This window comes from Cryptomeria japonica, chromosome 7, assembly GCF_030272615.1.
Source record: "Cryptomeria japonica chromosome 7, Sugi_1.0, whole genome shotgun sequence".
Lineage (NCBI taxonomy): Eukaryota > Viridiplantae > Streptophyta > Pinopsida > Cupressales > Cupressaceae > Cryptomeria > Cryptomeria japonica.
Genome location: NC_081411.1, coordinates 415,931,814 through 415,954,748, shown reverse-complemented (window position 1 = coordinate 415,954,748; position 22,935 = coordinate 415,931,814). Strand labels below are relative to the sequence as shown.

The 22,935-nt window shown below is 32.7% G+C and overlaps 1 non-coding gene and 1 pseudogene across 1 annotated transcript; one reads left to right on the top strand and one right to left on the bottom strand.

Moving 5' to 3' along the window:
- The window catches only part of LOC131855834 (elongation factor 2-like), a 47,495-nt pseudogene that overhangs the window by 9,681 nt on the left and 14,879 nt on the right, over positions 1 to 22,935 (bottom strand).
- TRNAV-UAC (transfer RNA valine (anticodon UAC)) lies at positions 7,082 to 7,153 on the top strand. Its single transcript has one exon. It is a non-coding gene; the product is annotated as a tRNA-Val (tRNA).

The following is a 22,935-nucleotide window of genomic DNA, read 5'->3' as shown; positions in this document are numbered from 1 at the left end:
GGATTCGAATTGAGCTGGAAAAGGAAAACCTAACACAACAGTGTTTGAATGCATTCTTGGCGGGAATCCATGATTATAAATATACAAGCTCGAAACAGAAAAGATTGATGCTTGTAGAGAAGAAAAAGAGAAAAGAGAGCTTAAGTGCATAGAAGGATTATTTTGCCTTAGAATTAATTCTAAGAAAGTTGCAGAGTGAGTGAGCAAGCAGACCGGTGAGAGGGTTTTACCGGCAATGATTGAGTATCGGTATAACTGTAGTAGGTGTAACAGTTAAGCAAACCGGTGAGGTGTGTTAAAGCAAGACAGCATCCAAGCGTGACACAATAAGTTGCGAGACTATAAGAGAGAGAGAGAGAAGAGAGGCCAAGAATCAGGGAGAGTGATCTCACAACCAGTAGTGTGAGATCTAGTGGAGAAGAAAAGATTGTCAACCGGCAGTAAGCCATTTGATCAAGAGTTGCAGAATTGATTTGCAACAAGAAGCCTTAACTGTGTCTAAATTTGTTTTCAATATATACATCACCAATTTGGAGCTTGGTGCAGGGGTTTGTTCCCTGAAACAAAAGGGGTTGGTGCTCCTTGGGTAGGTTCCCTAAATCTTTGTAATCCAGTGTTTTACTTGTCAGGTTGGATTGGAGCACTAGTCTCCAGCAGCATTTCTCACCGAGGTTTTTCCCATATTGGGTTTTCCTCGTATATCTGGTGTTGTGGGTTGCATTTATGTGATTGTTCTCTTTGGTTTCTCTTTTTGGTTTACTGGTTTGATTGTTTGGTGCTTAAGATAATAACCGGTACTCAGAAGTTGTTTTAAACATTGTAAAAGAGTTTAGGAACCACTGATTCACCCCCCTCTCAATGGTACTCTGTGTTCAACAGACTTCTCCAATAAGGTTTCTCGAAATGAGACAACAGGATCAGAAACAACAATCAATATTGTTATCTATTGTATTTGTATTATAGATATTTCTACTCCTTAACTATAAGAGGACATTTTGTGCCGTTGTTTTTGAAAAAACACATCTTAGAATAGGTTTCACTTCAATGGTTTAGTCATTTCAAGATTGCATCTTATCTTCTCTGCATCTGGTTTTTTCAGGCCCAGAACCAATGGAAATTACAACTGCCACATCTTCATGCCCATTTGATGAAATTTTAAGCTCAAATATTAGTATTTTGGAAGGACATACCTCTGAGGTTTGCATTCTCATAAATGAGTAGTAAGCTTTTTCCATTTGTGAAAAGTTAAAACCAATGCTGCTAAATGTGTTTGATTCCTGATATGCAGGTTTTCATTTGTGCATGGAGTACAACTAGTTCGTTGCTTGCTTCAAGGCAAGTTAAATTAATTGTTTTGGGAAAAGCTAGTAGCTGTATGCTTTAATATATACCTTATCTATACTATTTCATGATGGTTGTCATGTTTATCAAAGGTAATTGTCGCTATATGCTTCAATGTATAACTATGACTATACTAGGTCAGATTTCATATTTAATTATTGTTTATGAGTTATTATGTAAATGCTTTGGGAACACAGTCTTGTTATTATTCATTGTAACAGCCCATTGTTTACACATGAAGTCTTGGTATTTATTCATGTACATTATATTTCAACATTCTACTCAGTTTTGTATTTCAAGTTTTTATTTTTTCCTTTTGTTTTACTTTTTTGAATTGATATCGATTACAAATATCTTGCTCAAATGAGAATTACCATTAGACCAATACAAGCTCCTTACGAGCAAACACATTAGAAATCACCTATGGAAGACGAAGAGTTAGTACTTAGAAATGCACTTTTATTTAGAACCCACCTCCTATGGAAGATCAAGAGTCACAATTTAGAAACCACCTCCAATGGGGAATTGAACTTGGGTCTCCACAATGAGAACCCATTGTTTTAACCAATTATTCTCAACTTGCTTGAACAATTTACAAGTTTTGTTGGTTGATGTTGAATTTATATTTTCAATGTCATAGATATTTGTCATTTGAACTTAAGATATTTAGAATTAGAAGGTTTAATGATGTTTAGCAGCTTTATTATAAAATTCAAAGCCAAGTCTATATAAAATTTTCTTTCCCTTGTATGTGCCCCCTACAAACCCTCAAAATTCAAAAAATTTCACCATCTTGGAAATACTGCTTTTGTGCCTGATAGAATGGATCTTGTTTCTCCAAAATTAGGTGTGGAGATTGACGTTTTTGCATTTTGGAGGATTCAATCATAATGCTTTTCTAGTGTTTTCATTTCAGCTAGTGTGTGACATTTTCGATGCACTAAAAAAAACTCATTTTCTAATATTGTATTATATTGAGACATATTTTCAGAACCAATGTCTGTGCTTAATTTGTTTGCTGTGCTATATATTTATTTATTTGTTGTGCCATATATTTATTATCATTGAATTCTGCTATAAAGTATCTTCAAGCTATCCTTTATTATCATGCAACCCTCACCTCTTCAAGGTTTTGTTTACTATGTCTTGGAGTTTTTGAATGAGATCTACACTTAATGATTAATTCGAAGGGTAAATGCATGATAAAGAGGATTGTATTTGGACTTTGAGTTTCAACTTATCCTCTATTAGGCATAGGGATCCTGACTTTAGTTCATCACTTCGCATTGATGATTTCTACTATATTTATCATTTGACAGCTACAAAACTTTAGTTCCTTTTAAGCTCTATGACTGCACGATATTGTCTCCTTGAAGTATTCAATGTAACATATGGTTTCCAGTATGTATGTTGTCCAATATCCTTATAAAGGCTCAAGACTTCTCTAACACTGTCTTTTTTCTTGAGTCCCATGTATGATGCTCATGCATTATTTTTAGGTTCATACCACTGTCTTTGATTCTTACACCTTGCAAATATTTGGAGTTTTCACTGTGGTTCATGACTGTCTAGGCTAGAATCAATGTTCTTTCTGTGGCTTAGGACAGTCACTTTCTCACAACAACCTTTCTTCTCAGGTTTTGGGACTGCCCTTTTATTCTTAAGTGCCATGTATGATGCCCATGCAATAATCATTTCCCCATTTGTCAGCATTGTCTTTGGCCATGACAACCTATACCACTATCAAAAGGGCTGTACCATGCATGCATTTAAAAAACCTTTGCTATCAATGCTGCCATTATGAGGTCTTTGAGGTGAATTATAGACTATATGTTTCCACTCCTATAGGCCCTTCAATCAAAGGGTTTTGAATTAAATTTGGGACTAACATTTATGATTAATGCAACCTTTATTTATTTGTCCTTGGTTTCTCTATGCTTCAAGGAGAAAAACCTTACTGTCTCTGTAATGCAGTGTTAAAGTCTTGGACAACAAGACTATTTTCTTTCTTGATCTTCATACATTGTACCCTTAAATTCCTCTAAGTCTCTCTTCATCTACTCACTGTAATGTCTTCATGTTCTCAAATCCATCTTGCTTATTTGATATGACTGTTCTTCTTGGACTCTTGCTAGTCCATGACTGCATTACTTCTCCTCAAGCCTCTTGCACGTACCACAAATCAACTAAACTATAAAGGAAAACATTGTTGTTTCTTTAGGAGAGATTGTTTGTTGCTTCTCATATGGTGATAATTTTCTAAGAACCTCTATATGATAAGCTTTGTTATGGCATGTTCACTGTAACTGATTTTTTATTGCTAATATATCAGATTATGGTATTTTTTGTAATTATTGATGATAGGTTTCACTATTTTGCTTGAAATAATACCCATACCTCTCTTTGAATCTAGGCACCTAATTCCATAATATATGTAATAAAACCTTCATGAATATACAAAACACTTCATTTTCTTTTGCCAAACAAGAATGTGAATATAGTGGCTATTATGAACCAAGGGTACATTGATAAAAATAGGCAACAAAATTATGGAATCAAAAAAGATTTGTCTATAGCAATTGAAAAAATTGGACAAATTTCTCTGCTTGGGAGATCCAGACTAAATCAAATTTGGTAACTATGATCATTAGAGGTATGATCTCCACATGAAATCTCCTTTTGATTTGGTTACTATAATATTAAGATCATATCTATATGCTATGTATAATTAATAATATACAATCCCTTTGCATCCATGAGTTCAAATGTTACAAGCTTTTAGTTATCATCAAACTCATATTCTTTTGGGGATTTAGGCATGCATTGCTTCTTGGGCATAGTATTAAATTTTTTATTTATCTCATTGGAATTTTCTTGCTTTCTTTTCCATGATCTGGACTGTATCTCCATTTTGCCCTATTATCAAGAGGCCACATCGTTTAGCCATAAATGTTGCATCCATAGTTGCATTATAGGTACATGGGAATGGCGTGACAAACCAAAAGTACAAATGGAATTCAATTACATGGGTTTAAAATGGAAAAAAAATGGCAAATTAAAAGATGTTGGAATACTCTAAAAATCATGGAAAAAAATACAAATGTTAGAGGGTTCCATAGACAAAAATCCCTGAGCTGACTGAAAATCAGGCATTTTTTTGAATTAGACATGCATAAAACATGGTTTTTCAATTACTTGTGTATAAATCATTCTTTTTACGTTTTTTCAATTACCTGCATTTATTCACCGTTTCACCCACATTGACCTAGTTTCAACTCATTTTTGGAAAAAAAATTGGGCATGGCAAGTTTGAACTGTGTGGTTTTGGTGTTGGTTACAAATTACCCACAGTTATATTTGCATTTTTTTGGCGTTTCTATTACTATGGTGGCATCTACTACTGAAATCAAGTCTAGATTTACATGTCCATCTTTCTCTGTTTGTTCTACCTTATGACAGAGACCTTTATACTATACAAAGGCATGCTTTATTTCAAACCTTGGGGGTTTTGTTCACATGGTTGTAAGAGGTCTTCTTTTCTCCATCATTGTGTGATGACAGTGAAGTGTATCTTCATTGAAGCTGGGCACCATCTTGAAGATTGGCTCTATGACATGCCCTAATGTGGTTGAGATCTTTGTGTTAGGCTCTGTCATTGATAGTTAAGATTGCAAACCTGAGGCTCATATCTCTATATCTCTACCATGGACTGCTTTTCCAAAACTAGAATATAGCCATGGACTGCTAATTCTGATTGTTCAAAGTCGCATTATGGCTGTTTTCTGATGCTTTTGGCATTTTATGTCCTTTTGATGGATCATTCTTTTGCTACTCATTGTTATTATGGATTGTCCTGAGGTGTCTTAATACTGTAACCTTTTCTATTTATATTATCAATCTCAATAGAAACATTCTTTCTATTGGTTGTGCTTTTGAATGAATGGACTGTAATTTGACCGAACCATGTGTGTAATATGACCTCCCTTTTAACAGTGTATTGCTTGTTGACTGTGGTTTGCATTTCAAAATCCCTTGTACCTTTGTCTTGCCTTCATTTTGACATTGACAAACTGCCATAAATTTGCCTCTATAATAGAGATCCTCTAATGAGCGTTGCATTGTTTGAACTGTCCTAAGGTCTTTTACGACTGCCTTTTTCCTTGGCACTACTCCAGGCACTCTTTCTCCTCGCTGCAATTCATAGAAGATCTCTATCATCATTGTTTCTAATGCTTCTATGAGGACTGTAATACTTAGTCTTTTGGCACTGTGACTGATAGATCTTAGAATTTTGAATTTAAAACCTCTGTCTTTCCTGGTTGCTACTAAATGGATCTGTTACACAGAAACTCTAATGAATATCATCTATGTTCCATGCTTTCAATGTTCCTTTGTGAAAGGATCTGTTATTTTATTTATTTGTATCTTTGGAGCTTTTTTCCATGATATCTCTCTTGCAACTTCTTTCCATGATATCCCTTTTAAACTTATTTGTGAAAAGGGCAAACTCTTATTGCTGCACTTAATGATCATTTCATGGTGATTTTTGTCCCTTAACTATTTCTTTTTCTGATTCCATGATTGTAGTCTTTAAACTCTGTAAGACTGCATTTGGAAGCTTTTGATTATAATCTTGATGAATATTGTAGCTCTGTACCTCTGTGGATGAAGATGTCACTGTATCATTGCATCTCTTAAAGTCTATTAGCACAGCTCTCTTTAATCCTTGAACCTCCCAAGACAATGATGAGTACCATGCTCAAAACTATCTTTCATCAGTGATTTGCCCCCTTTTCATCTCTGTGGCATGCTCCTTTGATCTTCTTTGCCTTTCAATATGCACTAACTGTCATTATCTTTCTTTCTTTGTGTTATCACTGTGACTAAAACTCACTGCTATTGCTTGCACAAAGGAACTATTTGTGGTTGACAGTGACTCTTTCGTTGTTAAGGTTGTTCATTACCTTATATGACATAACTACTATTATCCTCTGATAATTTTGTTATTAGGTCTACAATATTAGCCCAGTGTGCAATCTCTGCTATTTGATCCTAGACTTTCTTGAACTATTTTGCTCTGTATCATATGGTTAAGACTCTTTCTAACATTTCAAGATTGTCTTCTTTGCTCTGTTCCCTAGCATGGAGACCTCTGTTTTTGAATTGATCTTTGTATCTGTTTGTAGATTTTTCCTCTTGGTTGTCATAGCAATGAGGATCTAACCTTTGTTCTTTACCATGCAACACTGTTTACTTGACCTCTTTCGGGCAGTCATAAGTATCTTTTGACTTGAACAAACTCTATTACCTCACTGCTGCTACAGTTCTTGACCTTAAGGCTTAATACTGTCTTGAGCTTATAAGGTATTCAATCTATATCCAAAACTGAACCTTTATCTCAGTTGATCCATGGAATGTTGAGTGGGTATATTGGCCTATGATGCCTTTTGACAATATTTTAGTGTCTGATGACCTTGAATATGCAAGAAGTTAGCAGAAGAGATATGGGGCAAATACAAAGATGTGAGTCAATCTTGTTATTTTGAAAACCTCTCTTGTAGATATTTTAGCTGAGTGTAGAGTTGGTCATTGGTCATTGAAATCCTCTTTTGCAAATATTTTAGATAGTGATGTGATGTCCTTAAACATTGATTCTTTGTCATCAAATAGTTGATTTTGTATTTTGTGGAATTGTATGTTTATAGGCTAACATAGGATACATGGTATAATTATTTTTTAAAGGGTGCTAGCTCAATGGAAGAGCACCTGCTTTACAAGCAGAAGGGTGGTGGTTCGAGTCCATCGTGCCCTAATATGACTAAATATATGACCAGTTGATGGCAAAATAATGATAAAAAACACTAAATATACTACCAATTGACAATAATTAATGACTAAATAAATGACCAATTAACAACAATCAATGACTAAATTAATGACTAAATCAATAACCAAATCAATGACTAAATCAATGACTGGTCAACAACAATCAATGACTAAATAAATGACTGGTCGACAACAATCAATGACTAAATTAATGACCAAATTAATGAATAAATCAATGACCAAATTGATCAATCAAAACAACCCATAAATGACTAAAATAGTTTATTCATAAATTTGGTCGCATGATTAATGACTGGCAATAAACTAATACTAGTCACGTGATCAAATTTAGTCATTTATATGCAATTTTTGGTAGTTTTTTAAGTCATATATTGTTGTTTTTGTACTAGTGGATTAATCCATTAAATCACACTATGTATTCTCAAAATCATCAAAAAATCCAAAAATAATACATCTTTCAAAAATAAATCCCAAAATATATGCATCCACATAAACAACCATCCTGCATCCACCAAAGTGTTAGTAATATATCATAAACACATCCATATATAAGTATCCATCCTGCACTCACCAAAGTGTTAGTAACATATCATAAGTATTGGCATAAGTAAGCATCCATCCTGAATCACAAACATGTCAAAACAAAACATCCATAATCATCATCAATGCATCACATCATAAAACAATAAATAATGTCCATCATAATGTCCATAATAAAATACATGAATGAATAAGGGCCGCCAAAAATTATATATCGCATATATATGTCTCTCAAAAATTAATATAACAGTCATTGTACAATGGTCGCCCCGAAGGGTAAAAAATAATACATAAGGTCATATGGAGCTAACTCCCCCCTCTTGTATCTCCAACCCTCTCCTCATCTCCTTCTCCTCCTCTGGATCCCTTTCCTTCCCCTATCCTAGGTGGTCTCATTCCCATCGATCCGTCGGACTGTTGGCTCTACGTCGGACGCTGGTTGTGGGTCCTATGAGAACGTACACTCTCTGTGTACGATGCTGCTCTCTTCTCTGTTGGGACCACCCAATGATATAATCCTTTATAGTACACAGCCTCATGTCCTGCCCTCCCCGCCCTCTCATGTTGCTTCATCATAACAAAGTACATCTATCCTAGCCCTGCTTGTTCATAGTCCCACCATAATAATGCATGTCCTTTTAGCTTTGTCTTTTCTATCTTCACCTGCTGCTCATCAGGAACATCTTCACATTCAAAGTGATTATCCATAGCTGCAATCCAATCTAGATGATCTTCTTCATCCAAATTACCTCCATACATAGGAAGTTCAACTTTCACCTTATGTTTATCACCTTGAACTGCTTTTAGAAGACCGACTGTCCTCTGTTCCTCAGGGTCCAATTGCTCTTCTCCTTCCGCTTCTTGAAACTCTTCTTCTTCCTCTTCACTCACATCTCCCAAATCAACATTACTTCTCTAATTAGAATCTAAGGCTTCAATCCTTGCCAACACAACATTGTAGGACTACTGCAACCTTGTATTATTCTCTCTCAACTCTTGCAACTCTCTGGCAGTACCAACGTTCTTAGGAGGCATCTTGTCTGATATCACTTACTCTTCTCTCAACTTCCAACTATCTCATTTCAAGGAAACTACTCCCTCGCTTTGATACCACTTGATGCATTACAAAAACCCCTTCCCTTTAGACCTACAAAATTCAAAACACGGAGTACCCTTACAGGGACTCTTTGCTACCAAATTAACAGTCAAATTGCAACAAAACTTAAGCTTATATGCTCATCAAATTAGCAACCATAATTGTAACTATAGATATAATTAGACTGATGCCTCTTCTTGATGTTGATTCTACCCTCTAACCCCTCTTGGGACCTCACACCAAGTTTCAAGGTGTTTTGACAATCAAGTTAGGGAGAAATAGTCATTTTTCTATTAGAACCCTAGCTATCCTAACTAGCTAGGCAACCCCGTGAAAAAAATTGCAAAATCTTTCTAGTTCAGAATTTCAATCATCGGCAAATGGAACATTACACACACTTATACACCCACATGTTCTCACTTAAATAGTTTTAATTCAAACAACAATATGTAAACACAAAATTAGAGAAAATTGCAGAAATAGGGTGAATTACAGAGAATATGCTTCCAATTTTGTGTCAATGATTTCATTATTGAACGAAAACAATCATAGAGTTTACATTGCAGAACTTATAGTTCTCTCCTTCTCTTCCCTCTCTACCCGTTGCTCATACAATTTATACCAAATTTAAATTTTCCCGCCATGACCATTGGATTGCATGACTGTTCAAATTCAAAAATTGATAAGTTGTTGTCGGACACAGGTATTAGAATAGCAATTCCAAGCTGATAAATCACTCTTAGACACCGGTATTGGAATAGAAATTCTGAAAATGTCTTCTTGATCACCCATCAGAATAACCCTTCAAGGCGGAGCAACAATTTCATGTGATTTCGATAGAACAAACTACCCCGATGTTGCTCATTTCGGTATAGCTTATGCCAAACAAGACATTTAGAGGTCTATCGGTATAACCCATCGAAGTCAGTTGAACAATATTTTGTAATCCAGATAGTGTAAACTATCTTGACGACAACCTTATCGAATTAACTATTCCGATGATAACTTTTTGCCACCACGATGCTTTATCGGGTCAACTATCTCGATGCTAATATCTTATCAGAATAACTATTCAAAGTCGACCAAATAGGATTTTGCAAATCTGACAATGTAACCTATCCCGATAACAACAATGATGCCTTATCAGTTTAACCTATCCCGATAATAGTAATGACAATATTTTATCACAATGACATTTTATCGGTATAACTTATCTTGATGACATAAATGACAACATTTTGAGCAACTTTACAAATTTGAAAATCATGACTCCAATTTTGACCAACAGACCCAGAAACATGAAATAACATTATAAATGGTCTCGATGGACCTTAATGAATCAAAATAGACCTAACCCTAACTCCTAAGACTCAAAACACCAAATTGACAAATTTACTAGACCTTAGGAGCTCCTGCACCAGCCTAGAATGACGTGATCAACTACCTTGTTCTCTTGAAAGGTATGTTGGTTTTGCATGAGTTTGAATGGGGGTTGAGCATCGGGAGAAGCTGCCAAGGTAACTCAGGATGGGGGTCGGGGCCTATGGAGACCTGCCAGGATAACCCATATCAAGTTATGCGATGACACTCCTCCCTTGTGTACACCTTTGTTATGATCCTGTGCTGAGACTTTTGGAATTACTTTGTGTTGACATTTTATCTTTGTGAGTTTGATTGAGTCCTTACTCGGTAGACCTTTGTTTAGACCATGTAGTGTGTATTTTGCTTGTGTGCTTGAGGGCCTTATGTTATCTCCTAGCACAGGGGGTGGAGCTTCAAGTTCCACATGGTCGGGTGGTAGTTGCCTTCTTCCATCAGGGGTTTTGTTCGTGGCCTTGTGTGGATTGGATTCATTCATGTTCCTGAATACTTTTCATGGATAGGGACATCTCATTTTTTTCAGATGTAGACCTTATGTATTTGACTTGATACTTATGTGTACCTTTTGTAATCATATGTATATTCATGTCTTCATGGCGATATTGTAAATGATGTACCTATGAGGTGTATGTAATTTATCTATAATGTAACCATGATGTAAACTATGGAATATTCATGATGTATATTTGATGTGTATGTATTGAGAATTAGCTGATAGGTTATATGTTAGGAATTGGCAATATTGACTTTAAATTTAAATGTGGATATGTTTGTTAATCATTGCTCTTTATGTTATGTTAATTGTTGTAATGGGTTTCTTTAGAAGTAGTTTAAAAAATTGATTATGGAATGCAATGCAATTGTGTAGTTAAATATTTAGTTTTAATGGAATACTTTAATCATTCATTAGAAATATGTTTTTTATTTTAGAAATGCTATTCTTGTTAGTAACAGTAGCTTAAACTGATGTTAGATTAAATTTGTATCAACGTTAGGAAATCTTAGGGGAAAGATTTAATTTGACTTCCGCTTGTGCATTTTAGAACCTTTCTTATAATTCTTTTGTTTAAAACATTATTAAACAGTTTAAAAAATATATATTTCACCTTTAATTGCTTAAGTTAGCTTTTTCCTCTAGGTTTTCTTGGTGGGATGTTATGCTTATAGATGTGTTTCATGCTTCTAATATTCATCTTAAGACATAAGGATCTCATCCCTTGCTTTGTCTTGAAGAGATATCCATAGGAACAACAAAAAATGTTCTTACAAGTACAATTGATGAGAGAAAACTTGTCTTAAGGTTAAAAAAATTCAAAATTTAGTTAGAGATCCTCCCATTGAGAAGATTTAGTTAAAATGATCATTGCTTAAGGACAATCAAATTTTGGATGGGGAGATTGGACATTATGCCCCTAATCATATTTTCTATTATTAGTGATGAAATTGTCTTACAAGGTAAGACTCCACAATTTCATAAGATAAAAACTTATGCTTCAATCATCTATCTCTTGCAATCAAATTGGTCATCACCACCAACCTTGTGTATTGCTCGTTCTCCTCAATCAATACAATGATTTTATTCACAAAATTATTCTTTAATGATTAATAGTTAAGATAGGAAAAACGGTTTAGAAGTAAACAATGTGTCTTTTGGTAAAGAGATGAAGGGCTACAATCACATAAAAGGAGGTGTCTCTTCATAGCCGACATAACCTTGGGAAAGAAGATGACTTCTTGGCATCGGAGGAATTATATAAGAGACCATTCCAACATCCAAGGAAATGGATCAAAGGATTTAGACCTAATATTTTATAAGATATTAATACTTAGTAGTCCGTCTAGTGATCACAATTTGGTCTTTAATCAAGTGAAAAGTATTTCTAACCCAACTTATTCATTTGGAAATTGAGAACAAGGAAAAAGGAAATTGAATCACAAGGAAAGAAATAATACTCAGTAGTGTGATTTATATATTGGTTGTCGTATGGATTTCCATACATAATGTAATAATCCTATGTATATCTCCATACTTCTAAATTAATATGCATCATTTTATGATTTTGACATAGCATAATAGATATATTGTTGATTCATGTTGTATTACTACCTATGACTAGTTTAATACATTGTCCATATGGGAAATATTTGATTATTTATATAAGATGTTATGCGTATTTATTCTATGTGACTATTGTAACCAGCCATGGTAGGAAATTTGGGGAATTACAAGTTGGGGAACAATGATGGGGTCATCTTCTATGTACGCCACATCATGGTATAAGTTTGGGGAACTCTATGGGGGAAAATGGGTACAAGGGTACAAGGGAGTGCCATAGTAGAATAATAGGGAATAGAAGAATCCGTCAAAATCAACAACTTTTGTTTTCAGCTGGGTTGGGCAAGATAAGGTTCAATCATAGGAGTAGGTAAAGGTAAGGAAAGTTGGATACGTAAGACTAAATCAACATCTAACTATTTAGAGGAAGTCTCACTTTTTGTATTAAGATAATAATATATAGAATGACATCTCATGTGGCATTCTCTTGCATTATATTTTTCTAGTGACAACTTAGAGTTTTTATAGAAGGAGGTGGGGTAACATCAATTCCTTATCTTCCTTTTCTCTAGGAATAGAAGGAGGAACATAAGGAAACTATAAAGTGATGTAGAGAAGGGCTTATTATATCTATACAAACTCAATCAAGCACTCCCAACAAGTCTTTGGGATGGTTCAATGGTATATTGTTCACAACTAGACCTCTTTCCTAATAGCCCTCCAGATAGGTCTGACAGGGCATAACTTTCAACACGGGACTCATAGGACAAAACTAAAATTAATTTTTGATACCCATTTGGACATTTTAAAACATAATTTGGAATAGATAGGGTTTACTTTAAATTTAAGGGGTAAAAAATTGACAGGTAATGTTGCAACTAGGTCTAATTTCATGAACAAACTTATAGCAGTAAATGAGGTTTTTCGCTCATAACTTTCAAACCAGAACTGATCTCTAAGAAAGAAAACTTCAATTCAAAATACCCATTTGAGATTTATATAACATATGTGAAAATGGGTTGTGGTTCCTTTGTACAGACTAGGGAAAAAGCAAGTCTGCTCCTGTGTAAAACCCTAGGATTGCTACAAAACTGATTTCACCAAAATAGCCATAACTTTCATAAATCTTAATGAAAATTGATGCCACAAAAATAAAAATGAAGTAGACTCAATTAAATTTCATTTCCCATTGGTCTCATATCATAAAACAATTGTACAGGTCTGTACCACAATAAAGAACAGTGAAGAAAAATCTCGATTTGCAGAAACAAAGATGTCTTTATTGAATTTCACTTAAAAAATGTAACCACGCCCTTCTCCAACCACCTCCAACCATGTAATTAGAGTTGAAGTCCATATTTAATCCTTTTCCAACCAACAATAATCAGTTACAACTAGCTTTTGAATTACCTGATCCTTCAACTTCCAAATATGATAAAATTACAAAGTTGCAAAGCAACGTTTGCAACAAATTACAAAAAATGACAAAATATACTCAAACTGACCCATGCGACTTATTACATTGCAAATGATCTAAATATATCTTATTATACCAAAAAAGACTTCTAAACACTTAACATGTGACCATATTTACAAAAGTTGACTAGGTGCCACTGCACCATAAAGGTTGAGATCTATAGGAGGTGTTTTAGATGGCGCTGGGATTTTTTCTCATTCTCATTTATAGAATGGATGAGATGCAAACATAGTATACATATCAAACTCTCTAGGAAGGGGAATGATACCTAGGGTAGGATTTGGTTCACTCATTACCTATGGGGAGGGTAAAAGCACAACTTTTCCAATTGGAATTGTCCACTAAATGTTTATTTTATCCCACTTTGGGTTTAATTACCAATTTTAAAATTTGTTTTTTAAAACTCGATGTTTCAACAACTCCTACTCTTATAAATAATATTTTTTTTGAAATATAAAAATACCTTTTCATAGATCTATAAGTGAATTTTTCAAAATATATATCTTTTAATATTTTAATTAGTTTTTATAATTTATATTTTATTTTATTTTTATTGAAAGTGGGTCATCAACACTAAAATATAAGGTTGATTATCTTGTAAAAGAAAAATACTAAAATTTATTAAAATTTTTTGAAAACAATTTGATGTACTAGAGAAAAGAGTCTATGTCAAGATGATGTAATTACAAAAAATATATATTTAGTTTACATCATTTCAAAATTCAAAACATATATTTCACTTTCTATTGATTCAACTTAATCAGCATTGGTCATTTTCTTTATAAAAGTGTGACATAGCTTTGTGCTTTTATATAGAAAGAAGAATTAGTTTCATATCCATAGACATCATAGGACCCTCAAGGATAAGAGTTGGAGTGGGACTCAAGGAAATACCTAAGGAAGTATCTAAGTTTCTTGATTCAATTCATGTGTGTAAAGAAATTCATCTATAACCACATTTACCATGCATACGTGATTACTGAGCATGCCATGTGTGGGTTTGTCATTAATTCTATCAATGACATATAGCTGTCCATCAAGTGCATGGATTGAATTGTTACTTTGGTGCATGGTGATAGTAAGTTCAATATTTATGTTATTAAAATTTGTCTCTACAACACTTATTAAATGGGAATGTAATTGATTAGTGAAAATTTGCAAGTTTTGATTATGATGATCTACACATTTATTACTTTTACCATTTACAATAGACATCTATATAATATTGGACACAATGACGTCTTGGACTTCATAAAACACTTGTTATCATTATCAAGGAGTAGGATGATATTAAAAAAAAATGCCTTGAGATCAAAGAAAGGAGGTAAAGAGAGGTAAAAGATCTACACATTTATTACTTTTACCATTTACAATAGACATCTATATAATATTGGACACAATGACGTCTTGGACTTCATAAATCACTCGTTATCATTGTCAAGGAGTAGGATTATATTAAAAAAAAATGCCTTGAGATCAAAGAAAGGAGGTAAAGAGAGGTAAAAGATCTACACATTTATTACTTTTACCATTTACAATAGACATCTATATAATATTGGACACAATGACGTCTTGGACTTCATAAATCACTCGTTATCATTGTCAAATAGTAGGATGATATTAAAAAAATGCCTTGAGGTTAAAAAAAGGAGGTAAAGGTTTTGAAGTGTATCCAAGATTGTTTTAAGAACGAATTCAATATCGATTGCTAAATAAAAAGAAGCTGTCACAATGGAATTTGAAACCTCAAAATAAGATTAACAAATTAATGCAACTCTGAGATCATGAATGTGATTACCTGCATTTCGAATAAGAGATTTAGCAAACCGAAAGATTTATAATAGTCATGGGAAGAAAATAATTACATGCAAATTGAAGGAGCTCAAAACAAAACACACATTCAGGTTGAATCTAGGAATGCCATGAGGCGTGGTGAAGACAAAAGAGTTTCTTGCTCAAAATACAGCATTCAACTTCAAATCCTCTCGAGAGTTCCTAGCTAACATGAAAGTTCTTACAACGAAAGCAATGAAAGCACTTGTTAACAATAGCTGCGCTAAAGCTACAGTCCCTTTCAAACAGTTGAATATGTTGACAACATACAGTTGAGTTCTGTGATCCTCGAGACAATTAATGGTATACATTGCAAATTAACAACAAAGTCACTATGAAGTACCGTAAGCTTATCCATTTAGGTGCTACAATTTTCTTCCATCATGTTAAATATGTAGATTAGTTGACTATCTTAGAATAGAATGCAGAAAACGAAATGCTCTGCAATTGCTAAGAGTAGCGAGGTAGCTGAGTGTGGAAAGAGATCTGTGTGCACTATCTTACATAACATAGTATTTTTTAAACATTTTGATAATGGATCATAGAGTGTGATTCAAACATTTTGATGCTACAAAAGTTACAAAATCAAATTCAGAAAAAAATTAATGAAAAAAATGAATCGAAAATTGAAAGGCTTATTCACTCACTTGTATAATTTCCTTGATACATTGAAAGATTTTCATTATCATAACCCTATAACATAAAGTTTTTGAACACACTCTTTGATCCTAACATACAAGCTTACACCTCCTAGACCATTCAAACAAGTGAAGGAAATGCGATAAAGGAGGGAGAAAATTTCTCCCGGGCCCTGCCATTCCTGAGCTTTCTTGAACAACTACTTTTCTAAAATCGGGATTTTGCATTTAGCCTAGTAGATTTGTGCCATTTTCCAATTAGAAAGCTCCATGTGTGTGCTAAAGGCACAACAAATTTCTTCCGGTTTTTGTTGCATTGTGTCTGGGTAACTTTAAAAATTGGCACTTTTTTGAGAAAGGCCCGCATAACCTCCTAATAGTCACCTTTCGTCTTCTTGAGCAGACGAAAACCATCGTTAGGAATACTAGTAGCAAGGGGAATAGTCTTGGCCAAGACCTGAAAAGAAATCCTACTTGATCACCATGACCAGACCCTTTTTTTCAAGAGTCGGCAAATTCCAGACTTTTAAATTATTTGATACTTTATTAACTTTATATAAGTTTTTCTATAATATATATAAACACATAAATATTTTAAATGACATTAAAAAAAAAAATTTAATCAAAATATTTCACTATCCACAATCATATTATATTAGATATTTACATTATAAATACAGAAAATGATTAATTTAATATTGAAATATTGAGCTCTTCAAAATGATTAATATCAAGAATTATATAAATTGAAATAAATAATATTTTCTCTTTTAAAATTTGTTAACACTTACCTTTCAGTATTGCTCAAGAATCACAAAGCCTACCTACCCATTACAAAAGCCTTCTGGGCGCATTCCACCAAAATCCCATCCCATATTACATAATCTTTTCATTATTTTCATTAGACACAAAAGAAGTTGTCATGAGAGGCATACAAGCATAAATTGCCATTCGAATCATCAGGAAGATCAACATCCACCAAAAAACTGAAAGATCAGCAGAAAAAGTCGACCACGAACCACTGCCTATAAAGAACAAGTCTCCAAGCCACTGATTAGCAAGAACCATAAGCAAACACAAAATAATCCATATAAGAAAAAGGAGGGGATGCTGGAAACCCGAAGGAACCAAAATGAGGCCAAGTCAAAGAATAGCCCATAAAAATAGCCAAATAAGCAAAAGAGAGATGAGAAACCACCGCATATACCATACCACCTGCAATTTCCAAGGCCCCAAGACAACCACCATCTTCCAAGCCTTAACAAAATCATTCGAAAGAAACAGAGCATCTTGCATCTTAACATATGAAAAGAACCACCAGAATAAAGGAGTGAATAGCATGGAAAAAGAAAAACAGAGCCGGTATATAAGCAACCATGGAAAAGCACAATACAACACAGAAAGTGCAGGAACCAACATATCCAAACATAATTACCAAACCCATTTGTCCAAGGAGTGAACAAAGCACAACCAGACATAATTACTCAATCAAGCAACCAGGCTGCAAACCATGATAAAGAAAGCTGCTAAAAAAATGATTAACCGATACCACATCACGAAGAAGCTGCAGCAAACCAACTTACCCAAACTCATCCCACCATGATTACCAAATCAAGCAGCCAACTGCGGATCTGACTGGCAGACAGATAACACCATATGGATGAAATTCAAGCACCCACTGCACTCAAAAAAACAGACCTTACCGTAAAAGTCATCATCAAAGAAAGTTGCCATCCTCTTTAATGTAATGAAAATAAGGAAAACTTCCCACCATGATAACCAAAACAAAAACAGCCAGCCTGCAATGATCTTAGCCAAAATGCCACAAGTCTGGCTTCTTCCCTAAAATGCAATCTGTCCAGCAACAGCATATTCCACCACGTGCGATACGAATAACATAAATAACATCCACAGCACTTTAAAAAGCTCTGAAATAATAACATCCACGCGTGAAAAACAGAAACGGATGTTTCACTAAAACGCCACTTCATGTATTTCCCCACGCTCAGTTTGGGAAGTTTTCAGAAGCTCTTCAAAAGGATTTTTAGGTTTTAAAACCTTAATCAAAAGATGACTGATTTTCTCCTTTTGTTGAAAACCTGATAAAGTTTCTTAGTCTGTCAACGCCACTTTAAATTTAGGTATTTCCTCTTTCATACTAATTCCATGTAACATAATGTCACCGTATTTCTGCACGGTGGGTTAGGGAAGCTTTCAGAGACACTTCAAAAGGATTTTTAGTTTCAGTTAGTTATGAATGAAAGTACCCAAAAAAATGGAAACAATTTATCTCAAAAACAGATAATATCAATAATGTATTTTTGAAAACATTAAAGAATTTGGTATATATTGTTCAAATCGTAAATCAAGAACACATTATTTCATAATGAAAATCTAAAATTAATAAAGAAAACTATTGGGTTACTTATTCAATGAGATCAATGATAACTTTTCAGTCATCATACTAAAATAAACCATTGACCAGTATTCAAAAACACTACATATTTTTCTGGTCTTAAAAACCTTCATTAGATGAGTGATTTCCTTCTTTTGTAAAAAATTATAATAAAAATAAATCATTAATCATAGTAAAATAACACATTTTATCATCCAGATAAACGTTTTTCTGTATAATATTGGTGAAACCTCAGCAATGTACAAAAAATTTATGCCGTGCATGCATCCACAAATTATGGACATGCATTAATACCCTTTTCTTAAAAACCAGGGCGCTAGCACAAACATCGGATGGGCACCCAATATCAAAAATACTTGAGGACAAAATTGTGGTACGAATAGAACCCAACAATAGAGCAGATAAAACTAAATTAAACAATTCGTAAGGGTGGTCCTTATGTGTAAAAAAAAATCAACGCCAAAAAAATCACTGCTTAAAAGATTCATTCACAAAGCACCGGCCTCCTGAAGTGAACTAACTATCAGAAATTGACAGAAACATATGGAATGATATAAACATGTTCATACACAGAAGAATAAAATAGATACTTTGTATTTTGAGAAAGCTGTGGATTCTCCTTGCTTTGTGACAATTAACAGAATCATTAACTGTTTGATCAAGCAATTAACGGAACCATTAACTGCTTGATCAAGCAATTAATGGTTCTATTAAATTGACACAAAGCAAGGAAAAACTAAGCTTTCTGAATATATACTAGCAGTATAAGTAAGTATCTATTTTATTTTTCTGTGCATGGATATGAGAAACAACATTTGCAATGCCTATATCATTCCATATGTTTCTAACAATTTCTGATGGTTAATTCAATTCAGGAGGCCAGTGCTTTGTGAAGGAATCTTCTATGCGGTGATTTTTTCGGCGTTTATTTTTTTTGACACATAGGGAGCACTCTTACGAATTGTTTAATTTGGTTTTATCTGCTATATTCTTGGGTTCTACTCAGATCACAATTTTGTCCTCAAGTATTTTTGATGTTGGGTTCCCATTCGAGGGTTGTGTTTGTGCTAATGAATCCTCCATTAATGAAATGCTGCAATTGCTAAGGGTGGCCAGGTAGCTGAGTGTGGAAAGAGATCTGTGTGCGCACTATCTTACTATCTTACATAACATGGCATTCTTTAAACATTTTGATGATGGATCATAGAGTGTGATCCAAAAACTTTGATGCTAAAAAAGTTACAAAATCAAATCTAGAAAAAACTTAATGAAAAAAAAGAATCCAAAATTGAAAGGCTTATTCACTCACTTGTATAATTTTCTTGATACATTGAAAGATTTTCATTGTCACAGCCCTGCAACATAAAGTTTTTGAACACACTCTTTGATCCTAACGTACAAGCTTACACCTCTTAGGCCATTCAAACAAGTGAAGGAAATGAGATAGAGGAGGGAGAAATTGATGGAGAAGATTGACGAATAGAACAAATTAAATAGTTGAATGGCTAAATGGAAATTCCTCAAAGTCAATAGTGGGTCAGTAGACAAAATAAATGGTTTGAAATAAGTCGTCCAATAGTTAAGAAGGGTAGGTAAGAGAAATATAGTTTTATTACTAAGATCAATCAATGCTTTCAATTTCCAAAGTGTTGTCTATATCATCGTCCAATAATTAAGAAGGGTAGGTAAGAGAAATGTAATTTTATTCCTAAGGTCAATCAATGGTTTCAGTTTCCAAAGTGTTGTCTATATCATCATCCATGGGTTACATAGGGTAGTTAATATTTCCAAAGAGTTGTTTCTATAGTTTTCTACTAAATTTAAGCATCGTGGAAAATAAGTCATCCAATAGTTAAGAAGAGTAGGTAAGAGAAATATTGTTTTATTTTTAAAGAAAATCAATAGTTTCAATTTACAAAGATTTGCTTATCTTTGATCCAATGGTTACATAGGATAGTTAAAATTTTCAAGGATTTGTTTCTATTCTTTTCCACTAAGCTTATGCCCTTTGACAAATAAGTGATCCGTAGTTTCAATTTTCAAAGAATTACTTATCTGGTGATCCAATTCTTACATAAGGGAGTAAATATTTCCATGGAGTTGTTTCTATAATTTCCCCCTAAACTTATGCCTTGTGGCAAATATCATTTTATTTTTAAGACAAATCAATAGTTTCAATTTTCAAAGATTTGCTTATCTTGTGATCTAATGGTTATATAGGGTAGTTAAAATTTTCAACCATTTTTTTCTATAGTTTTCCTCTAAACTTATGCCCCGTGCCAAATAAATGACCCAATGGTTAAGAAGGGTAGGTGAGAGAAATATTATTTTATTTTAAGGAAAATTAATGTTTCAATTTTCAAAGAGTTAACTATCTAGTGATACAGTCACAAAGAGTAGTTCAAATTTTCAAAAACTTGTTTCTATAATTTTTCACTATACTTGTGTTGTATGGCATATTGATCAGATGGTTATGTTGGGTAAATAAGAATATTATTTATTTATCATTTTTGTTCTAGAGAAAACATAAACTAAATGATCCAAAAAAATAAAATTAAAATAATCTTTAAATGTTATATTGAAAGAGAGAATATAGAGAGTGATTTTCTTTCCAAGAGTCTATATTGTGTCATAAATTATAAATATATAATTAATATTATTGCATTTCTTATCAAATAATTTGTTCAACCAAAACATAAGTAGTATACATTCTTCCATCTACTTGAGAGCTTTTCTATTGTCATATTCATGTAGCTTAAAATTAAAATAATCTTTAAATATGATATTGGACTTGAATTATTTTATAAGAAAAGAAAATAAATAATTTAATATTTTTGTATGTGAAAAAAAGTGATATAAATAGTTAAATAAGATAAATGAATATTTAAAAATAATTAAATAATAATTTATTAACATTATTATATTATATTTTAAATATTTTTTTTGAGCAAATTATCATATATATTTATAGAGAAAGAGAGAAATTCATAATTTATATTTCCAAAAAGCTACTTATAATAAACTTATATGTAGAATAGCTAAGAGAAATATTATTTTATTCTAAAGAGTAATGGAAACTAAATTATCAAAATAAATAAAATTAAAATAATATTTAAATGTCATATTGAACTTGAATTATCTTATAAGAAAAGAAAATAAATAATTTAATAGTTAAGTATGTGACAAAGTTGATAAAAATAGTTTAACAAGAAAAAGTGAATATTTAAATATAATTAAATAATAATTAATTAATATTATTATGTTTAATATTAAATAATTTGTTAGACTAAATTATTATTATATATAGAAAGAGATGTTCTCTCCAAGGGTCTATATTGTGACATAAATAATAAAGAAATAGTTAATATTATTGTATTATTAACAAATAATTTGTTTGATTAAAACATTAGTAATATAGTTCCTCCATCATAGGTTTCCATTGTCATAGCCATGCAACATAAAAAAAATTGAACACTCTTTGGTCCTTACCCACAAGCCTACACCTCCTAGGTCATTCAAGCAAGTGAAGACTATGAGATAGAGGGGGACACATTGACAAAAATTGTTGGATGAAGCATAATAAATAGTAGAATAACTAAATGAAAATTGCTCAAAGTAGATAGTGGGAAGGTAAAGAAAATAAATGATTTGAAATAAGTGATCCAATGGTTAAGAAGGGTAGGTAAAATATTTTTTTATTTTTAAGGTGAATCAATAGTTTTAATTTTCAAAGAGCTGGGTATGTCATGATCCAATGGTTATATAGGGTAGTTAATATTTTCAAGGTGTTGTTTCTATAATTTTCCACTAAACTTAGGCCTCATTGAAAATAAGTGATTAGATGGTTATGCTAGGCAGGTTAGAGAATATTATTTATTTATTTAGTTTTGTTTTCAAGTAGAATAGGGAAATTTAGATTTGGGAAAGATTATTTCTATAATTTTCCACTAAATCTATGACTCATGGAAAATAGATAATCCAATGGTTTCAAAGATTAGATAAGAAAAACATTATTTATTTTTTAATTTTATTTTCGAGAAAAACCCACTAAATTTATGCCTCATGATAAATAAATAATCCAATAGTTATATAGGTTAGGTAAGAAAAATGTCATTTTTTTATTTTTTTATTTTAGAGAAAAAATGACAAATTATATTTCCAAAGAGTTGTTCTATAATTTTATTATAAACATATGCTACTTCAAATCATAGATGAAACAATGATTATCTACAATAGCTAATAAAATTATTATTTTATTTTAAAGAAGAATGAAAAATAAATGATCAAAATAAATAAACAAAATAATCATTT